This window comes from Phyllobates terribilis, unplaced genomic scaffold, assembly GCF_046119375.1.
Source record: "Phyllobates terribilis strain yellow unplaced genomic scaffold, ASM4611937v1 Scaffold_40__1_contigs__length_11209783, whole genome shotgun sequence".
Lineage (NCBI taxonomy): Eukaryota > Metazoa > Chordata > Amphibia > Anura > Dendrobatidae > Phyllobates > Phyllobates terribilis.
The window spans coordinates 3376926-3396353 of record NW_027362800.1 but is presented as its reverse complement, the minus strand read 5'-3'; the positions used below and the strand labels follow the sequence as shown (position 1 = coordinate 3396353).

Sequence of the window (19428 nt, the reverse complement as noted above, 5' to 3'; positions counted from 1 at the left end):
TTGACCTTTCAGTATATTGTTGCACACACACCATCTATTTAGCAAATGCCCTTGTTATCAACAGCAGCCTTTTAAACTCACCTGAGCTAACAGGTATGTGAGCTGGTTACTCTGCTGCGCTTAAAATTTCTTTTTTGGTTTGCTACAATGCCTTTTCTGAAACGTTGTCTCCCTCTGCTGGAACACTGACTTCTTTCATTTAATGCCTGCAGACTATAAAAGAGAAACCAACCCAAAAAGTTTGGTTGATTAGTCTGTGGCATTCTTTTAAACTGTTGCTTATGGCGGTCTCTGTGAGCTTCTCAGTGACATTCAGCCATCCAGGTATCCCGCCTGCAGTAGACGGAATGTGGCAATGGAACGCTGGCTGCGCGTGTCATAATAGGCTCTGAGCCTTTATATACCTGCGCACAGCAGCAGCCACCTTCAGTCTGCTGCTGGACAGCCAGCAGCAGCAGCAGCAGGAGAGGTAATTAATCAGCAAACCTCCTGCTAAGGGTAGACAGCTGCTCGTTCCACCCCCCCCCCGCCTTAATTGGTTCTCCTCCCTTCCAACGGTGTTGAGGCGGGTGGGAACAGCCGGGGGTTGAGGGTACTGTGCTAAAAGAGGTGGAGTTATGCAGATCTAAAACGCGTGGATTGCAGCAGCAGCAAGCCGAAAAGTGCAGGCATGTGAGGGATCTAGAGGTTGACAGCATGTCTTCTTAACGGGAGTCCAGGTGGCCATCTCCACAAATGGACTTTTCAGAATCCTTGGGTGGCACCGTAGTCGGAAACCAATTCTGGTTATCGCTTCTCGGCCTTTTGGCTAAGATCAAGTGTAGTATCTGTTCTTATCAGTTTAATATCTGATACGTCCCCTATCTGGGGACCATATATTAAATGGATTTTTAGAACAGGGAGATGGAAAAAGAGTTTGCTCTGTCCACTGCACGCATTGACCTGGTATTGCAGTATCTCCAGGACCGGTGCACCCCTTCTTTAATGCAGTTTCTAAAATCAGAAAGAATTGAATTCAATGCTTTTTGTTCATTTTGCTTGTTTGTCGGATTTTGGGATGGACTCTTTGGCTTTGCTTTTCTTCTCCTCATTGGATTTTTCATGTTAAAAGTTGCAGAAGCCAGATGACAAGCTCATTTTGGTTCAACTTCAGCAACTGTGCATTGCATTGCCATGTAATGTAATGTAATGCAATGCTATCTATCTAGCTCTCCCTCTATACTTCCTTTTGGATAAACAGACATATTAGGCAAGCATTTTGGAGCTTTCACCTAAATAACTACAGGTGGTGAGATAAGCTGCACAATATAATTGACCTTTCAGTATATTGTTGCACACACACCATCTATTTAGCAAATGCCCTTGTTATGAACAGCAGCCTTTTAAACTCACCTGAGCTAACAGGTATGTGAGCTGGTTACTCTGCTGCGCTTAAAATTTCTTTTTTGGTTTGCTACAATGCCTTTTCTGAAACGTTGTCTCCCTCTGCTGGAACACTGACTTCTTTCATTTAATGCCTGCAGACTATAAAAGAGAAACCAACCCAAAAAGTTTGGTTGATTAGTCTGTGGCATTCTTTTAAACTGTTGCTTATGGCGGTCTCTGTGATCTTCTCAGTGACATTCAGCCATCCAGGTATCCCGCCTGCAGTAGACGGAATGTGGCAATGGAACGCTGGCTGCGCGTGTCATAATAGGCTCTGAGCCTTTATATACCTGCGCACAGCAGCAGCCACCTTCAGTCTGCTGCTGGACAGCCAGCAGCAGCAGCAGCAGGAGAGGTAATTAATCAGCAACCCTCCTGCTAAGGGTAGACAGCTGCTCGTTCCACCCCACCCCCCCGCCTTAATTGGTTCTCCTCCCTTCCAACGGTGTTGAGGCGGGTGGGAACAGCCGGGGGTTGAGGGTACTGTGCTAAAAGAGGTGGAGTTATGCAGATCTAAAACGCGTGGATTGCAGCAGCAGCAAGCCGAAAAGTGCAGGCATGTGAGGGATCTAGAGGTTGACAGCATGTCTTCTTAACGGGAGTCCAGGTGGCCATCTCCACAAATGGACTTTTCAGAATCCTTGGGTGGCACCGTAGTCGGAAACCAATTCTGGTTATCGCTTCTCGGCCTTTTGGCTAAGATCAAGTGTAGTATCTGTTCTTATCAGTTTAATATCTGATACGTCCCCTATCTGGGGACCATATATTAAATGGATTTTTAGAACAGGGAGATGGAAAAAGAGCTTGCTCTGTCCACTCCACGCATTGACCTGGTATTGCAGTATCTCCAGGACCGGTGCACCCCTTCTTTAATGCAGTTTCTAAAATCAGAAAGAATTGAATTCAATGCTTTTTGTTCATTTTGCTTGTTTGTCGGATTTTGGGATGGACTCTTTGGCTTTGCTTTTCTTCTCCTCATTGGATTTTTCATGTTAAAAGTTGCAGAAGCCAGATGACAAGCTCATTTTGGTTCAACTTCAGCAACTGTGCATTGCATTGCCATGTAATGTAATGTAATGCAATGCTATCTATCTAGCTCTCCCTCTATACTTCCTTTTGGATAAACAGACATATTAGGCAAGCATTTTGGAGCTTTCACCTAAATAACTACAGGTGGTGAGATAAGCTGCACAATATAATTGACCTTTCAGTATATTGTTGCACACACACCATCTATTTAGCAAATGCCCTTGTTATCAACAGCAGCCTTTTAAACTCACCTGAGCTAACAGGTATGTGAGCTGGTTACTCTGCTGCGCTTAAAATTTCTTTTTTGGTTTGCTACAATGCCTTTTCTGAAACGTTGTCTCCCTCTGCTGGAACACTGACTTCTTTCATTTAATGCCTGCAGACTATAAAAGAGAAACCAACCCAAAAAGTTTGGTTGATTAGTCTGTGGCATTCTTTTAAACTGTTGCTTATGGCGGTCTCTGTGAGCTTCTCAGTGACATTCAGCCATCCAGGTATCCCGCCTGCAGTAGACGGAATGTGGCAATGGAACGCTGGCTGCGCATGTCATAATAGGCTCTGAGCCTTTATATACCTGCGCACAGCAGCAGCCACCTTCAGTCTGCTGCTGGACAGCCAGCAGCAGCAGCAGCAGGAGAGGTAATTAATCAGCAACCCTCCTGCTAAGGGTAGACAGCTGCTCGTTCCACCCCACCCCCCCGCCTTAATTGGTTCTCCTCCCTTCCAACGGTGTTGAGGCGGGTGGGAACAGCCGGGGGTTGAGGGTACTGTGCTAAAAGAGGTGGAGTTATGCAGATCTAAAACGCGTGGATTGCAGCAGCAGCAAGCCGAAAAGTGCAGGCATGTGAGGGATCTAGAGGTTGACAGCATGTCTTCTTAACGGGAGTCCAGGTGGCCATCTCCACAAATGGACTTTTCAGAATCCTTGGGTGGCACCGTAGTCGGAAACCAATTCTGGTTATCGCTTCTCGGCCTTTTGGATAAGATCAAGTGTAGTATCTGTTCTTATCAGTTTAATATCTGATACGTCCCCTATCTGGGGACCATATATTAAATGGATTTTTAGAACAGGGAGATGGAAAAAGAGCTTGCTCTGTCCACTCCACGCATTGACCTGGTATTGCAGTATCTCCAGGACCGGTGCACCCCTTCTTTAATGCAGTTTCTAAAATCAGAAAGAATTGAATTCAATGCTTTTTGTTCATTTTGCTTGTTTGTCGGATTTTGGGATGGACTCTTTGGCTTTGCTTTTCTTCTCCTCATTGGATTTTTCATGTTAAAAGTTGCAGAAGCCAGATGACAAGCTCATTTTGGTTCAACTTCAGCAACTGTGCATTGCATTGCCATGTAATGTAATGTAATGCAATGCTATCTATCTAGCTCTCCCTCTATACTTCCTTTTGGATAAACAGACATATTAGGCAAGCATTTTGGAGCTTTCACCTAAATAACTACAGGTGGTGAGATAAGCTGCACAATATAATTGACCTTTCAGTATATTGTTGCACACACACCATCTATTTAGCAAATGCCCTTGTTATCAACAGCAGCCTTTTAAACTCACCTGAGCTAACAGGTATGTGAGCTGGTTACTCTGCTGCGCTTAAAATTTCTTTTTTGGTTTGCTACAATGCCTTTTCTGAAACGTTGTCTCCCTCTGCTGGAACACTGACTTCTTTCATTTAATGCCTGCAGACTATAAAAGAGAAACCAACCCAAAAAGTTTGGTTGATTAGTCTGTGGCATTCTTTTAAACTGTTGCTTATGGCGGTCTCTGTGAGCTTCTCAGTGACATTCAGCCATCCAGGTATCCCGCCTGCAGTAGACGGAATGTGGCAATGGAACGCTGGCTGCGCGTGTCATAATAGGCTCTGAGCCTTTATATACCTGCGCACAGCAGCAGCCACCTTCAGTCTGCTGCTGGACAGCCAGCAGCAGCAGCAGCAGGAGAGGTAATTAATCAGCAACCCTCCTGCTAAGGGTAGACAGCTGCTCGTTCCACCCCCCCCCCCCCGCCTTAATTGGTTCTCCTCCCTTCCAACGGTGTTGAGGCGGGTGGGAACAGCCGGGGGTTGAGGGTACTGTGCTAAAAGAGGTGGAGTTATGCAGATCTAAAACGCGTGGATTGCAGCAGCAGCAAGCCGAAAAGTGCAGGCATGTGAGGGATCTAGAGGTTGACAGCATGTCTTCTTAACGGGAGTCCAGGTGGCCATCTCCACAAATGGACTTTTCAGAATCCTTGGGTGGCACCGTAGCCGGAAACCAATTCTGGTTATCGCTTCTCGGCCTTTTGGCTAAGATCAAGTGTAGTATCTGTTCTTATCAGTTTAATATCTGATACGTCCCCTATCTGGGGACCATATATTAAATGGATTTTTAGAACAGGGAGATGGAAAAAGAGCTTGCTCTGTCCACTCCACGCATTGACCTGGTATTGCAGTATCTCCAGGACCGGTGCACCCCTTCTTTAATGCAGTTTCTAAAATCAGAAAGAATTGAATTCAATGCTTTTTGTTCATTTTGCTTGTTTGTCGGATTTTGGGATGGACTCTTTGGCTTTGCTTTTCTTCTCCTCATTGGATTTTTCATGTTAAAAGTTGCAGAAGCCAGATGACAAGCTCATTTTGGTTCAACTTCAGCAACTGTGCATTGCATTGCCATGTAATGTAATGTAATGCAATGCTATCTATCTAGCTCTCCCTCTATACTTCCTTTTGGATAAACAGACATATTAGGCAAGCATTTTGGAGCTTTCACCTAAATAACTACAGGTGGTGAGATAAGCTGCACAATATAATTGACCTTTCAGTATATTGTTGCACACACACCATCTATTTAGCAAATGCCCTTGTTATCAACAGCAGCCTTTTAAACTCACCTGAGCTAACAGGTATGAGAGCTGGTTACTCTGCTGCGCTTAAAATTTCTTTTTTGGTTTGCTACAATGCCTTTTCTGAAACGTTGTCTCCCTCTGCTGGAACACTGACTTCTTTCATTTAATGCCTGCAGACTATAAAAGAGAAACCAACCCAAAAAGTTTGGTTGATTAGTCTGTGGCATTCTTTTAAACTGTTGCTTATGGCGGTCTCTGTGAGCTTCTCAGTGACATTCAGCCATCCAGGTATCCCGCCTGCAGTAGACGGAATGTGGCAATGGAACGCTGGCTGCGCGTGTCATAATAGGCTCTGAGCCTTTATATACCTGCGCACAGCAGCAGCCACCTTCAGTCTGCTGCTGGACAGCCAGCAGCAGCAGCAGCAGGAGAGGTAATTAATCAGCAACCCTCCTGCTAAGGGTAGACAGCTGCTCGTTCCACCCCCCCCCGCCTTAATTGGTTCTCCTCCCTTCCAACGGTGTTGAGGCGGGTGGGAACAGCCGGGGGTTGAGGGTACTGTGCTAAAAGAGGTGGAGTTATGCAGATCTAAAACGCGTGGATTGCAGCAGCAGCAAGCCGAAAAGTGCAGGCATGTGAGCGATCTAGAGGTTGACAGCATGTCTTCTTAACGGGAGTCCAGGTGGCCATCTCCACAAATGGACTTTTCAGAATCCTTGGGTGGCACCGTAGTCGGAAACCAATTCTGGTTATCGCTTCTCGGCCTTTTGGCTAAGATCAAGTGTAGTATCTGTTCTTATCAGTTTAATATCTGATACGTCCCCTATCTGGGGACCATATATTAAATGGATTTTTAGAACAGGGAGATGGAAAAAGAGCTTGCTCTGTCCACTCCACGCATTGACCTGGTATTGCAGTATCTCCAGGACCGGTGCACCCCTTCTTTAATGCAGTTTCTAAAATCAGAAAGAATTGAATTCAATGCTTTTTGTTCATTTTGCTTGTTTGTCGGATTTTGGGATGGACTCTTTGGCTTTGCTTTTCTTCTCCTCATTGGATTTTTCATGTTAAAAGTTGCAGAAGCCAGATGACAAGCTCATTTTGGTTCAACTTCAGCAACTGTGCATTGCATTGCCATGTAATGTAATGTAATGCAATGCTATCTATCTAGCTCTCCCTCTATACTTCCTTTTGGATAAACAGACATATTAGGCAAGCATTTTGGAGCTTTCACCTAAATAACTACAGGTGGTGAGATAAGCTGCACAATATAATTGACCTTTCAGTATATTGTTGCACACACACCATCTATTTAGCAAATGCCCTTGTTATCAACAGCAGCCTTTTAAACTCACCTGAGCTAACAGGTATGTGAGCTGGTTACTCTGCTGCGCTTAAAATTTCTTTTTTGGTTTGCTACAATGCCTTTTCTGAAACGTTGTCTCCCTCTGCTGGAACACTGACTTCTTTCATTTAATGCCTGCAGACTATAAAAGAGAAACCAACCCAAAAAGTTTGGTTGATTAGTCTGTGGCATTCTTTTAAACTGTTGCTTATGGCGGTCTCTGTGAGCTTCTCAGTGACATTCAGCCATCCAGGTATCCCGCCTGCAGTAGACGGAATGTGGCAATGGAACGCTGGCTGCGCGTGTCATAATAGGCTCTGAGCCTTTATATACCTGCGCACAGCAGCAGCCACCTTCAGTCTGCTGCTGGACAGCCAGCAGCAGCAGCAGCAGGAGAGGTAATTAATCAGCAACCCTCCTGCTAAGGGTAGACAGCTGCTCGTTCCACCCCCCCCCCGCCTTAATTGGTTCTCCTCCCTTCCAACGGTGTTGAGGCGGGTGGGAACAGCCGGGGGTTGAGGGTACTGTGCTAAAAGAGGTGGAGTTATGCAGATCTAAAACGCGTGGATTGCAGCAGCAGCAAGCCGAAAAGTGCAGGCATGTGAGGGATCTAGAGGTTGACAGCATGTCTTCTTAACGGGAGTCCAGGTGGCCATCTCCACAAATGGACTTTTCAGAATCCTTGGGTGGCACCGTAGTCGGAAACCAATTCTGGTTATCGCTTCTCGGCCTTTTGGCTAAGATCAAGTGTAGTATCTGTTCTTATCAGTTTAATATCTGATACGTCCCCTATCTGGGGACCATATATTAAATGGATTTTTAGAACAGGGAGATGGAAAAAGAGCTTGCTCTGTCCACTCCACGCATTGACCTGGTATTGCAGTATCTCCAGGACCGGTGCACCCCTTCTTTAATGCAGTTTCTAAAATCAGAAAGAATTGAATTCAATGCTTTTTGTTCATTTTGCTTGTTTGTCGGATTTTGGGATGGACTCTTTGGCTTTGCTTTTCTTCTCCTCATTGGATTTTTCATGTTAAAAGTTGCAGAAGCCAGATGACAAGCTCATTTTGGTTCAACTTCAGCAACTGTGCATTGCATTGCCATGTAATGTAATGTAATGCAATGCTATCTATCTAGCTCTCCCTCTATACTTCCTTTTGGATAAACAGACATATTAGGCAAGCATTTTGGAGCTTTCACCTAAATAACTACAGGTGGTGAGATAAGCTGCACAATATAATTGACCTTTCAGTATATTGTTGCACACACACCATCTATTTAGCAAATGCCCTTGTTATCAACAGCAGCCTTTTAAACTCACCTGAGCTAACAGGTATGTGAGCTGGTTACTCTGCTGCGCTTAAAATTTCTTTTTTGGTTTGCTACAATGCCTTTTCTGAAACGTTGTCTCCCTCTGCTGGAACACTGACTTCTTTCATTTAATGCCTGCAGACTATAAAAGAGAAACCAACCCAAAAAGTTTGGTTGATTAGTCTGTGGCATTCTTTTAAACTGTTGCTTATGGCGGTCTCTGTGAGCTTCTCAGTGACATTCAGCCATCCAGGTATCCCGCCTGCAGTAGACGGAATGTGGCAATGGAACGCTGGCTGCGCGTGTCATAATAGGCTCTGAGCCTTTATATACCTGCGCACAGCAGCAGCCACCTTCAGTCTGCTGCTGGACAGCCAGCAGCAGCAGCAGCAGGAGAGGTAATTAATCAGCAACCCTCCTGCTAAGGGTAGACAGCTGCTCGTTCCACCCCCCCCCCCGCCTTAATTGGTTCTCCTCCCTTCCAACGGTGTTGAGGCGGGTGGGAACAGCCGGGGGTTGAGGGTACTGTGCTAAAAGAGGTGGAGTTATGCAGATCTAAAACGCGTGGATTGCAGCAGCAGCAAGCCGAAAAGTGCAGGCATGTGAGGGATCTAGAGGTTGACAGCATGTCTTCTTAACGGGAGTCCAGGTGGCCATCTCCACAAATGGACTTTTCAGAATCCTTGGGTGGCACCGTAGTCGGAAGCCAATTCTGGTTATCGCTTCTCGGCCTTTTGGCTAAGATCAAGTGTAGTATCTGTTCTTATCAGTTTAATATCTGATACGTCCCCTATCTGGGGACCATATATTAAATGGATTTTTAGAACAGGGAGATGGAAAAAGAGCTTGCTCTGTCCACTCCACGCATTGACCTGGTATTGCAGTATCTCCAGGACCGGTGCACCCCTTCTTTAATGCAGTTTCTAAAATCAGAAAGAATTGAATTCAATGCTTTTTGTTCATTTTGCTTGTTTGTCGGATTTTGGGATGGACTCTTTGGCTTTGCTTTTCTTCTCCTCATTGGATTTTTCATGTTAAAAGTTGCAGAAGCCAGATGACAAGCTCATTTTGGTTCAACTTCAGCAACTGTGCATTGCATTGCCATGTAATGTAATGTAATGCAATGCTATCTATCTAGCTCTCCCTCTATACTTCCTTTTGGATAAACAGACATATTAGGCAAGCATTTTGGAGCTTTCACCTAAATAACTACAGGTGGTGAGATAAGCTGCACAATATAATTGACCTTTCAGTATATTGTTGCACACACACCATCTATTTAGCAAATGCCCTTGTTATCAACAGCAGCCTTTTAAACTCACCTGAGCTAACAGGTATGTGAGCTGGTTACTCTGCTGCGCTTAAAATTTCTTTTTTGGTTTGCTACAATGCCTTTTCTGAAACGTTGTCTCCCTCTGCTGGAACACTGACTTCTTTCATTTAATGCCTGCAGACTATAAAAGAGAAACCAACCCAAAAAGTTTGGTTGATTAGTCTGTGGCATTCTTTTAAACTGTTGCTTATGGCGGTCTCTGTGAGCTTCTCAGTGACATTCAGCCATCCAGGTATCCCGCCTGCAGTAGACGGAATGTGGCAATGGAACGCTGGCTGCGCATGTCATAATAGGCTCTGAGCCTTTATATACCTGCGCACAGCAGCAGCCACCTTCGGTCTGCTGCTGGACAGCCAGCAGCAGCAGCAGCAGGAGAGGTAATTAATCAGCAACCCTCCTGCTAAGGGTAGACAGCTGCTCGTTCCACCCCCCCCCCCCCCCCGCCTTAATTGGTTCTCCTCCCTTCCAACGGTGTTGAGGCGGGTGGGAACAGCCGGGGGTTGAGGGTACTGTGCTAAAAGAGGTGGAGTTATGCAGATCTAAAACGCGTGGATTGCAGCAGCAGCAAGCCGAAAAGTGCAGGCATGTGAGGGATCTAGAGGTTGACAGCATGTCTTCTTAACGGGAGTCCAGGTGGCCATCTCCACAAATGGACTTTTCAGAATCCTTGGGTGGCACCGTAGTCGGAAACCAATTCTGGTTATCGCTTCTCGGCCTTTTGGCTAAGATCAAGTGTAGTATCTGTTCTTATCAGTTTAATATCTGATACGTCCCCTATCTGGGGACCATATATTAAATGGATTTTTAGAACAGGGAGATGGAAAAAGAGCTTGCTCTGTCCACTCCACGCATTGACCTGGTATTGCAGTATCTCCAGGACCGGTGCACCCCTTCTTTAATGCAGTTTCTAAAATCAGAAAGAATTGAATTCAATGCTTTTTGTTCATTTTGCTTGTTTGTCGGATTTTGGGATGGACTCTTTGGCTTTGCTTTTCTTCTCCTCATTGGATTTTTCATGTTAAAAGTTGCAGAAGCCAGATGACAAGCTCATTTTGGTTCAACTTCAGCAACTGTGCATTGCATTGCCATGTAATGTAATGTAATGCAATGCTATCTATCTAGCTCTCCCTCTATACTTCCTTTTGGATAAACAGACATATTAGGCAAGCATTTTGGAGCTTTCACCTAAATAACTACAGGTGGTGAGATAAGCTGCACAATATAATTGACCTTTCAGTATATTGTTGCACACACACCATCTATTTAGCAAATGCCCTTGTTATCAACAGCAGCCTTTTAAACTCACCTGAGCTAACAGGTATGTGAGCTGGTTACTCTGCTGCGCTTAAAATTTCTTTTTTGGTTTGCTACAATGCCTTTTCTGAAACGTTGTCTCCCTCTGCTGGAACACTGACTTCTTTCATTTAATGCCTACAGACTATAAAAGAGAAACCAACCCAAAAAGTTTGGTTGATTAGTCTGTGGCATTCTTTTAAACTGTTGCTTATGGCGGTCTCTGTGAGCTTCTCAGTGACATTCAGCCATCCAGGTATCCCGCCTGCAGTAGACGGAATGTGGCAATGGAACGCTGGCTGCGCGTGTCATAATAGGCTCTGAGCCTTTATATACCTGCGCACAGCAGCAGCCACCTTCAGTCTGCTGCTGGACAGCCAGCAGCAGCAGCAGCAGGAGAGGTAATTAATCAGCAACCCTCCTGCTAAGGGTAGACAGCTGCTCGTTCCACCCCCCCCCCGCCTTAATTGGTTCTCCTCCCTTCCAACGGTGTTGAGGCGGGTGGGAACAGCCGGGGGTTGAGGGTACTGTGCTAAAAGAGGTGGAGTTATGCAGATCTAAAACGCGTGGATTGCAGCAGCAGCAAGCCGAAAAGTGCAGGCATGTGAGGGATCTAGAGGTTGACAGCATGTCTTCTTAACGGGAGTCCAGGTGGCCATCTCCACAAATGGACTTTTCAGAATCCTTGGGTGGCACCGTAGTCGGAAGCCAATTCTGGTTATCGCTTCTCGGCCTTTTGGCTAAGATCAAGTGTAGTATCTGTTCTTATCAGTTTAATATCTGATACGTCCCCTATCTGGGGACCATATATTAAATGGATTTTTAGAACAGGGAGATGGAAAAAGAGCTTGCTCTGTCCACTCCACGCATTGACCTGGTATTGCAGTATCTCCAGGACCGGTGCACCCCTTCTTTAATGCAGTTTCTAAAATCAGAAAGAATTGAATTCAATGCTTTTTGTTCATTTTGCTTGTTTGTCGGATTTTGGGATGGACTCTTTGGCTTTGCTTTTCTTCTCCTCATTGGATTTTTCATGTTAAAAGTTGCAGAAGCCAGATGACAAGCTCATTTTGGTTCAACTTCAGCAACTGTGCATTGCATTGCCATGTAATGTAATGTAATGCAATGCTATCAATCTAGCTCTCCCTCTATACTTCCTTTTGGATAAACAGACATATTAGGCAAGCATTTTGGAGCTTTCACCTAAATAACTACAGGTGGTGAGATAAGCTGCACAATATAATTGACCTTTCAGTATATTGTTGCACACACACCATCTATTTAGCAAATGCCCTTGTTATCAACAGCAGCCTTTTAAACTCACCTGAGCTAACAGGTATGTGAGCTGGTTACTCTGCTGCGCTTAAAATTTCTTTCTTGGTTTGCTACAATGCCTTTTCTGAAACGTTGTCTCCCTCTGCTGGAACACTGACTTCTTTCATTTAATGCCTGCAGACTATAAAAGAGAAACCAACCCAAAAAGTTTGGTTGATTAGTCTGTGGCATTCTTTTAAACTGTTGCTTATGGCGGTCTCTGTGAGCTTCTCAGTGACATTCAGCCATCCAGGTATCCCGCCTGCAGTAGACGGAATGTGGCAATGGAACGCTGGCTGCGCGTGTCATAATAGGCTCTGAGCCTTTATATACCTGCGCACAGCAGCAGCCACCTTCAGTCTGCTGCTGGACAGCCAGCAGCAGCAGCAGCAGGAGAGGTAATTAATCAGCAACCCTCCTGCTAAGGGTAGACAGCTGCTCGTTCCACCCCCCCCCCCGCCTTAATTGGTTCTCCTCCCTTCCAACGGTGTTGAGGCGGGTGGGAACAGCCGGGGGTTGAGGGTACTGTGCTAAAAGAGGTGGAGTTATGCAGATCTAAAACGCGTGGATTGCAGCAGCAGCAAGCCGAAAAGTGCAGGCATGTGAGGGATCTAGAGGTTGACAGCATGTCTTCTTAACGGGAGTCCAGGTGGCCATCTCCACAAATGGACTTTTCAGAATCCTTGGGTGGCACCGTAGTCGGAAACCAATTCTGGTTATCGCTTCTCGGCCTTTTGGCTAAGATCAAGTGTAGTATCTGTTCTTATCAGTTTAATATCTGATACGTCCCCTATCTGGGGACCATATATTAAATGGATTTTTAGAACAGGGAGATGGAAAAAGAGCTTGCTCTGTCCACTCCACGCATTGACCTGGTATTGCAGTATCTCCAGGACCGGTGCACCCCTTCTTTAATGCAGTTTCTAAAATCAGAAAGAATTGAATTCAATGCTTTTTGTTCATTTTGCTTGTTTGTCGGATTTTGGGATGGACTCTTTGGCTTTGCTTTTCTTCTCCTCATTGGATTTTTCATGTTAAAAGTTGCAGAAGCCAGATGACAAGCTCATTTTGGTTCAACTTCAGCAACTGTGCATTGCATTGCCATGTAATGTAATGTAATGCAATGCTATCTATCTAGCTCTCCCTCTATACTTCCTTTTGGATAAACAGACATATTAGGCAAGCATTTTGGAGCTTTCACCTAAATAACTACAGGTGGTGAGATAAGCTGCACAATATAATTGACCTTTCAGTATATTGTTGCACACACACCATCTATTTAGCAAATGCCCTTGTTATCAACAGCAGCCTTTTAAACTCACCTGAGCTAACAGGTATGTGAGCTGGTTACTCTGCTGCGCTTAAAATTTCTTTTTTGGTTTGCTACAATGCCTTTTCTGAAACGTTGTCTCCCTCTGCTGGAACACTGACTTCTTTCATTTAATGCCTGCAGACTATAAAAGAGAAACCAACCCAAAAAGTTTGGTTGATTAGTCTGTGGCATTCTTTTAAACTGTTGCTTATGGCGGTCTCTGTGAGCTTCTCAGTGACATTCAGCCATCCAGGTATCCCGCCTGCAGTAGACGGAATGTGGCAATGGAACGCTGGCTGCGCGTGTCATAATAGGCTCTGAGCCTTTATATACCTGCGCACAGCAGCAGCCACCTTCAGTCTGCTGCTGGACAGCCAGCAGCAGCAGCAGCAGGAGAGGTAATTAATCAGCAACCCTCCTGCTAAGGGTAGACAGCTGCTCGTTCCACCCCCCCCCCCGCCTTAATTGGTTCTCCTCCCTTCCAACGGTGTTGAGGCGGGTGGGAACAGCCGGGGGTTGAGGGTACTGTGCTAAAAGAGGTGGAGTTATGCAGATCTAAAACGCGTGGATTGCAGCAGCAGCAAGCCGAAAAGTGCAGGCATGTGAGGGATCTAGAGGTTGACAGCATGTCTTCTTAACGGGAGTCCAGGTGGCCATCTCCACAAATGGACTTTTCAGAATCCTTGGGTGGCACCGTAGTCGGAAACCAATTCTGGTTATCGCTTCTCGGCCTTTTGGCTAAGATCAAGTGTAGTATCTGTTCTTATCAGTTTAATATCTGATACGTCCCCTATCTGGGGACCATATATTAAATGGATTTTTAGAACAGGGAGATGGAAAAAGAGCTTGCTCTGTCCACTCCACGCATTGACCTGGTATTGCAGTATCTCCAGGACCGGTGCACCCCTTCTTTAATGCAGTTTCTAAAATCAGAAAGAATTGAATTCAATGCTTTTTGTTCATTTTGCTTGTTTGTCGGATTTTGGGATGGACTCTTTGGCTTTGCTTTTCTTCTCCTCATTGGATTTTTCATGTTAAAAGTTGCAGAAGCCAGATGACAAGCTCATTTTGGTTCAACTTCAGCAACTGTGCATTGCATTGCCATGTAATGTAATGTAATGCAATGCTATCTATCTAGCTCTCACTCTATACTTCCTTTTGGATAAACAGACATATTAGGCAAGCATTTTGGAGCTTTCACCTAAATAACTACAGGTGGTGAGATAAGCTGCACAATATAATTGACCTTTCAGTATATTGTTGCACACACACCATCTATTTAGCAAATGCCCTTGTTATCAACAGCAGCCTTTTAAACTCACCTGAGCTAACAGGTATGTGAGCTGGTTACTCTGCTGCGCTTAAAATTTCTTTTTTGGTTTGCTACAATGCCTTTTCTGAAACGTTGTCTCCCTCTGCTGGAACACTGACTTCTTTCATTTAATGCCTGCAGACTATAAAAGAGAAACCAACCCAAAAAGTTTGGTTGATTAGTCTGTGGCATTCTTTTAAACTGTTGCTTATGGCGGTCTCTGTGAGCTTCTCAGTGACATTCAGCCATCCAGGTATCCCGCCTGCAGTAGACGGAATGTGGCAATGGAACGCTGGCTGCGCGTGTCATAATAGGCTCTGAGCCTTTATATACCTGCGCACAGCAGCAGCCACCTTCAGTCTGCTGCTGGACAGCCAGCAGCAGCAGCAGCAGGAGAGGTAATTAATCAGCAACCCTCCTGCTAAGGGTAGACAGCTGCTCGTTCCACCCCCCCCCCCGCCTTAATTGGTTCTCCTCCCTTCCAACGGTGTTGAGGCGGGTGGGAACAGCCGGGGGTTGAGGGTACTGTGCTAAAAGAGGTGGAGTTATGCAGATCTAAAACGCGTGGATTGCAGCAGCAGCAAGCCGAAAAGTGCAGGCATGTGAGGGATCTAGAGGTTGACAGCATGTCTTCTTAACGGGAGTCCAGGTGGCCATCTCCACAAATGGACTTTTCAGAATCCTTGGGTGGCACCGTAGTCGGAAACCAATTCTGGTTATCGCTTCTCGGCCTTTTGGCTAAGATCAAGTGTAGTATCTGTTCTTATCAGTTTAATATCTGATACGTCCCCTATCTGGGGACCATATATTAAATGGATTTTTAGAACAGGGAGATGGAAAAAGAGCTTGCTCTGTCCACTCCACGCATTGACCTGGTATTGCAGTATCTCCAGGACCGGTGCACCCCTTCTTTAATGCAGTTTCTAAAATCAGAAAGAATTGAATTCAATGCTTTTTGTTCATTTTGCTTGTTTGTCGGATTTTGGGATGGACTCTTTGGCTTTGCTTTTCTTCTCCTCATTGGATTTTTCATGTTAAAAGTTGCAGAAGCCAGATGACAAGCTCATTTTGGTTCAACTTCAGCAACTGTGCATTGCATTGCCATGTAATGTAATGTAATGCAATGCTATCTATCTAGCTCTCCCTCTATACTTCCTTTTGGATAAACAGACATATTAGGCAAGCATTTTGGAGCTTTCACCTAAATAACTACAGGTGGTGAGATAAGCTGCACAATATAATTGACCTTTCAGTATATTGTTGCACACACACCATCTATTTAGCAAATGCCCTTGTTATCAACAGCAGCCTTTTAAACTCACCTGAGCTAACAGGTATGTGAGCTGGTTACTCTGCTGCGCTTAAAATTTCTTTTTTGGTTTGCTACAATGCCTTTTCTGAAACGTTGTCTCCCTCTGCTGGAACACTGACTTCTTTCATTTAATGCCTGCAGACTATAAAAGAGAAACCAACCCAAAAAGTTTGGTTGATTAGTCTGTGGCATTCTTTTAAACTGTTGCTTATGGCGGTCTCTGTGAGCTTCTCAGTGACATTCAGCCATCCAGGTATCCCGCCTGCAGTAGACGGAATGTGGCAATGGAACGCTGGCTGCGCGTGTCATAATAGGCTCTGAGCCTTTATATACCTGCGCACAGCAGCAGCCACCTTCAGTCTGCTGCTGGACAGCCAGCAGCAGCAGCAGCAGGAGAGGTAATTAATCAGCAACCCTCCTGCTAAGGGTAGACAGCTGCTCGTTCCACCCCCCCCCCGCCTTAATTGGTTCTCCTCCCTTCCAACGGTGTTGAGGCGGGTGGGAACAGCCGGGGGTTGAGGGTACTGTGCTAAAAGAGGTGGAGTTATGCAGATCTAAAACGCGTGGATTGCAGCAGCAGCAAGCCGAAAAGTGCAGGCATGTGAGGGATCTAGAGGTTGACAGCATGTCTTCTTAACGGGAGTCCAGGTGGCCATCTCCACAAATGGACTTTTCAGAATCCTTGGGTGGCACCGTAGTCGGAAACCAATTCTGGTTATCGCTTCTCGGCCTTTTGGCTAAGATCAAGTGTAGTATCTGTTCTTATCAGTTTAATATCTGATACGTCCCCTATCTGGGGACCATATATTAAATGGATTTTTAGAACAGGGAGATGGAAAAAGAGCTTGCTCTGTCCACTCCACGCATTGACCTGGTATTGCAGTATCTCCAGGACCGGTGCACCCCTTCTTTAATGCAGTTTCTAAAATCAGAAAGAATTGAATTCAATGCTTTTTGTTCATTTTGCTTGTTTGTCGGATTTTGGGATGGACTCTTTGGCTTTGCTTTTCTTCTCCTCATTGGATTTTTCATGTTAAAAGTTGCAGAAGCCAGATGACAAGCTCATTTTGGTTCAACTTCAGCAACTGTGCATTGCATTGCCATGTAATGTAATGTAATGCAATGCTATCTATCTAGCTCTCCCTCTATACTTCCTTTTGGATAAACAGACATATTAGGCAAGCATTTTGGAGCTTTCACCTAAATAACTACAGGTGGTGAGATAAGCTGCACAATATAATTGACCTTTCAGTATATTGTTGCACACACACCATCTATTTAGCAAATGCCCTTGTTATCAACAGCAGCCTTTTAAACTCACCTGAGCTAACAGGTATGTGAGCTGGTTACTCTGCTGCGCTTAAAATTTCTTTTTTGGTTTGCTACAATGCCTTTTCTGAAACGTTGTCTCCCTCTGCTGGAACACTGACTTCTTTCATTTAATGCCTGCAGACTATAAAAGAGAAACCAACCCAAAAAGTTTGGTTGATTAGTCTGTGGCATTCTTTTAAACTGTTGCTTATGGCGGTCTCTGTGAGCTTCTCAGTGACATTCAGCCATCCAGGTATCCCGCCTGCAGTAGACGGAATGTGGCAATGGAACGCTGGCTGCGCGTGTCATAATAGGCTCTGAGCCTTTATATACCTGCGCACAGCAGCAGCCACCTTCAGTCTGCTGCTGGACAGCCAGCAGCAGCAGCAGGAGAGGTAATTAATCAGCAACCCTCCTGCTAAGGGTAGACAGCTGCTCGTTCCACCCCCCCCCCGCCTTAATTGGTTCTCCTCCCTTCCAACGGTGTTGAGGCGGGTGGGAACAGCCGGGGGTTGAGGGTACTGTGCTAAAAGAGGTGGAGTTATGCAGATCTAAAACGCGTGGATTGCAGCAGCAGCAAGCCGAAAAGTGCAGGCATGTGAGGGATCTAGAGGTTGACAGCATGTCTTCTTAACGGGAGTCCAGGTGGCCATCTCCACAAATGGACTTTTCAGAATCCTTGGGTGGCACCGTAGTCGGAAACCAATTCTGGTTATCGCTTCTCGGCCTTTTGGCTAAGATCAAGTGTAGTATCTGTTCTTATCAGTTTAATATCTGATACGTCCCCTATCTGGGGACCATATATTAAATGGATTTTTAGAACAGGGAGATGGAAAAAGAGCTTGCTCTGTCCACTCCACGCATTGACCTGGTATTGCAGTATCTCCAGGACCGGTGCACCCCTTCTTTAATGCAGTTTCTAAAATCAGAAAGAATTGAATTCAATGCTTTTTGTTCATTTTGCTTGTTTGTCGGATTTTGGGATGGACTCTTTGGCTTTGCTTTTCTTCTCCTCATTGGATTTTTCATGTTAAAAGTTGCAGAAGCCAGATGACAAGCTCATTTTGGTTCAACTTCAGCAACTGTGCATTGCATTGCCATGTAATGTAATGTAATGCAATGCTATCTATCTAGCTCTCCCTCTATACTTCCTTTTGGATAAACAGACATATTAGGCAAGCATTTTGGAGCTTTCACCTAAATAACTACAGGTGGTGAGATAAGCTGCACAATATAATTGACCTTTCAGTATATTGTTGCACACACACCATCTATTTAGCAAATGCCCTTGTTATCAACAGCAGCCTTTTAAACTCACCTGAGCTAACAGGTATGTGAGCTGGTTACTCTGCTGCGCTTAAAATTTCTTTTTTGGTTTGCTACAATGCCTTTTCTGAAACGTTGTCTCCCTCTGCTGGAACACTGACTTCTTTCATTTAATGCCTGCAGACTATAAAAGAGAAACCAACCCAAAAAGTTTGGTTGATTAGTCTGTGGCATTCTTTTAAACTGTTGCTTATGGCGGTCTCTGTGAGCTTCTCAGTGACATTCAGCCATCCAGGTATCCCGCCTGCAGTAGACGGAATGTGGCAATGGAACGCTGGCTGCGCGTGTCATAATAGGCTCTGAGCCTTTATATACCTGCGCACAGCAGCAGCCACCTTCAGTCTGCTGCTGGACAGCCAGCAGCAGCAGCAGGAGAGGTAATTAATCAGCAACCCTCCTGCTAAGGGTAGACAGCTGCTCGTTCCACCCCCCCCCCCCGCCTTAATTGGTTCTCCTCCCTTCCAACGGTGTTGAGGCGGGTGGGAACAGCCGGGGGTTGAGGGTACTGTGCTAAAAGAGGTGGAGTTATGCAGATCTAAAACGCGTGGATTGCAGCAGCAGCAAGCCGAAAAGTGCAGGCATGTGAGGGATCTAGAGGTTGACAGCATGTCTTCTTAACGGGAGTCCAGGTGGCCATCTCCACAAATGGACTTTTCAGAATCCTTGGGTGGCACCGTAGTCGGAAACCAATTCTGGTTATCGCTTCTCGGCCTTTTGGCTAAGATCAAGTGTAGTATCTGTTCTTATCAGTTTAATATCTGATACGTCCCCTATCTGGGGACCATATATTAAATGGATTTTTAGAACAGGGAGATGGAAAAAGAGCTTGCTCTGTCCACTCCACGCATTGACCTGGTATTGCAGTATCTCCAGGACCGGTGCACCCCTTCTTTAATGCAGTTTCTAAAATCAGAAAGAATTGAATTCAATGCTTTTTGTTCATTTTGCTTGTTTGTCGGATTTTGGGATGGA

At 45.3% G+C, this 19428-nt stretch overlaps 15 non-coding genes across 15 annotated transcripts; all 15 read left to right on the top strand.

Annotated features, from left to right (window-relative positions):
• Positions 1 to 788: 788 nt before the first annotated feature.
• Positions 789 to 979, top strand: LOC141185517 (U2 spliceosomal RNA). The gene has a single exon (XR_012260173.1). It is a non-coding gene; the product is annotated as a U2 spliceosomal RNA (small nuclear RNA).
• A 1122-nt stretch (positions 980 to 2101) lies between these two features.
• LOC141186787 (U2 spliceosomal RNA) lies at positions 2102 to 2292 on the top strand. Its single transcript, XR_012261033.1, has one exon. It is a non-coding gene; the product is annotated as a U2 spliceosomal RNA (small nuclear RNA).
• Positions 2293 to 3414: 1122 nt separating this feature from the next.
• Positions 3415 to 3605, top strand: LOC141185495 (U2 spliceosomal RNA). Its single transcript, XR_012260153.1, has one exon. It is a non-coding gene; the product is annotated as a U2 spliceosomal RNA (small nuclear RNA).
• Positions 3606 to 4728: 1123 nt separating this feature from the next.
• Positions 4729 to 4919, top strand: LOC141186786 (U2 spliceosomal RNA). Its single transcript, XR_012261032.1, has one exon. It is a non-coding gene; the product is annotated as a U2 spliceosomal RNA (small nuclear RNA).
• Positions 4920 to 6038: 1119 nt separating this feature from the next.
• On the top strand, positions 6039 to 6229 carry LOC141186785 (U2 spliceosomal RNA). Its single transcript, XR_012261031.1, has one exon. It is a non-coding gene; the product is annotated as a U2 spliceosomal RNA (small nuclear RNA).
• Positions 6230 to 7349: 1120 nt separating this feature from the next.
• Positions 7350 to 7540, top strand: LOC141186784 (U2 spliceosomal RNA). Its single transcript, XR_012261030.1, has one exon. It is a non-coding gene; the product is annotated as a U2 spliceosomal RNA (small nuclear RNA).
• Positions 7541 to 8661: 1121 nt separating this feature from the next.
• On the top strand, positions 8662 to 8852 carry LOC141186783 (U2 spliceosomal RNA). The gene has a single exon (XR_012261029.1). It is a non-coding gene; the product is annotated as a U2 spliceosomal RNA (small nuclear RNA).
• Positions 8853 to 9978: 1126 nt separating this feature from the next.
• Positions 9979 to 10169, top strand: LOC141186782 (U2 spliceosomal RNA). The gene has a single exon (XR_012261028.1). It is a non-coding gene; the product is annotated as a U2 spliceosomal RNA (small nuclear RNA).
• Positions 10170 to 11289: 1120 nt separating this feature from the next.
• On the top strand, positions 11290 to 11480 carry LOC141186781 (U2 spliceosomal RNA). Its single transcript, XR_012261027.1, has one exon. It is a non-coding gene; the product is annotated as a U2 spliceosomal RNA (small nuclear RNA).
• Positions 11481 to 12601: 1121 nt separating this feature from the next.
• On the top strand, positions 12602 to 12792 carry LOC141186780 (U2 spliceosomal RNA). The gene has a single exon (XR_012261026.1). It is a non-coding gene; the product is annotated as a U2 spliceosomal RNA (small nuclear RNA).
• A 1121-nt stretch (positions 12793 to 13913) lies between these two features.
• LOC141186778 (U2 spliceosomal RNA) lies at positions 13914 to 14104 on the top strand. Its single transcript, XR_012261025.1, has one exon. It is a non-coding gene; the product is annotated as a U2 spliceosomal RNA (small nuclear RNA).
• A 1121-nt stretch (positions 14105 to 15225) lies between these two features.
• Positions 15226 to 15416, top strand: LOC141186777 (U2 spliceosomal RNA). Its single transcript, XR_012261024.1, has one exon. It is a non-coding gene; the product is annotated as a U2 spliceosomal RNA (small nuclear RNA).
• Positions 15417 to 16536: 1120 nt separating this feature from the next.
• LOC141186775 (U2 spliceosomal RNA) lies at positions 16537 to 16727 on the top strand. The gene has a single exon (XR_012261022.1). It is a non-coding gene; the product is annotated as a U2 spliceosomal RNA (small nuclear RNA).
• Positions 16728 to 17844: 1117 nt separating this feature from the next.
• On the top strand, positions 17845 to 18035 carry LOC141186774 (U2 spliceosomal RNA). Its single transcript, XR_012261021.1, has one exon. It is a non-coding gene; the product is annotated as a U2 spliceosomal RNA (small nuclear RNA).
• Positions 18036 to 19154: 1119 nt separating this feature from the next.
• Positions 19155 to 19345, top strand: LOC141186773 (U2 spliceosomal RNA). The gene has a single exon (XR_012261020.1). It is a non-coding gene; the product is annotated as a U2 spliceosomal RNA (small nuclear RNA).
• Positions 19346 to 19428: the final 83 nt, after the last annotated feature.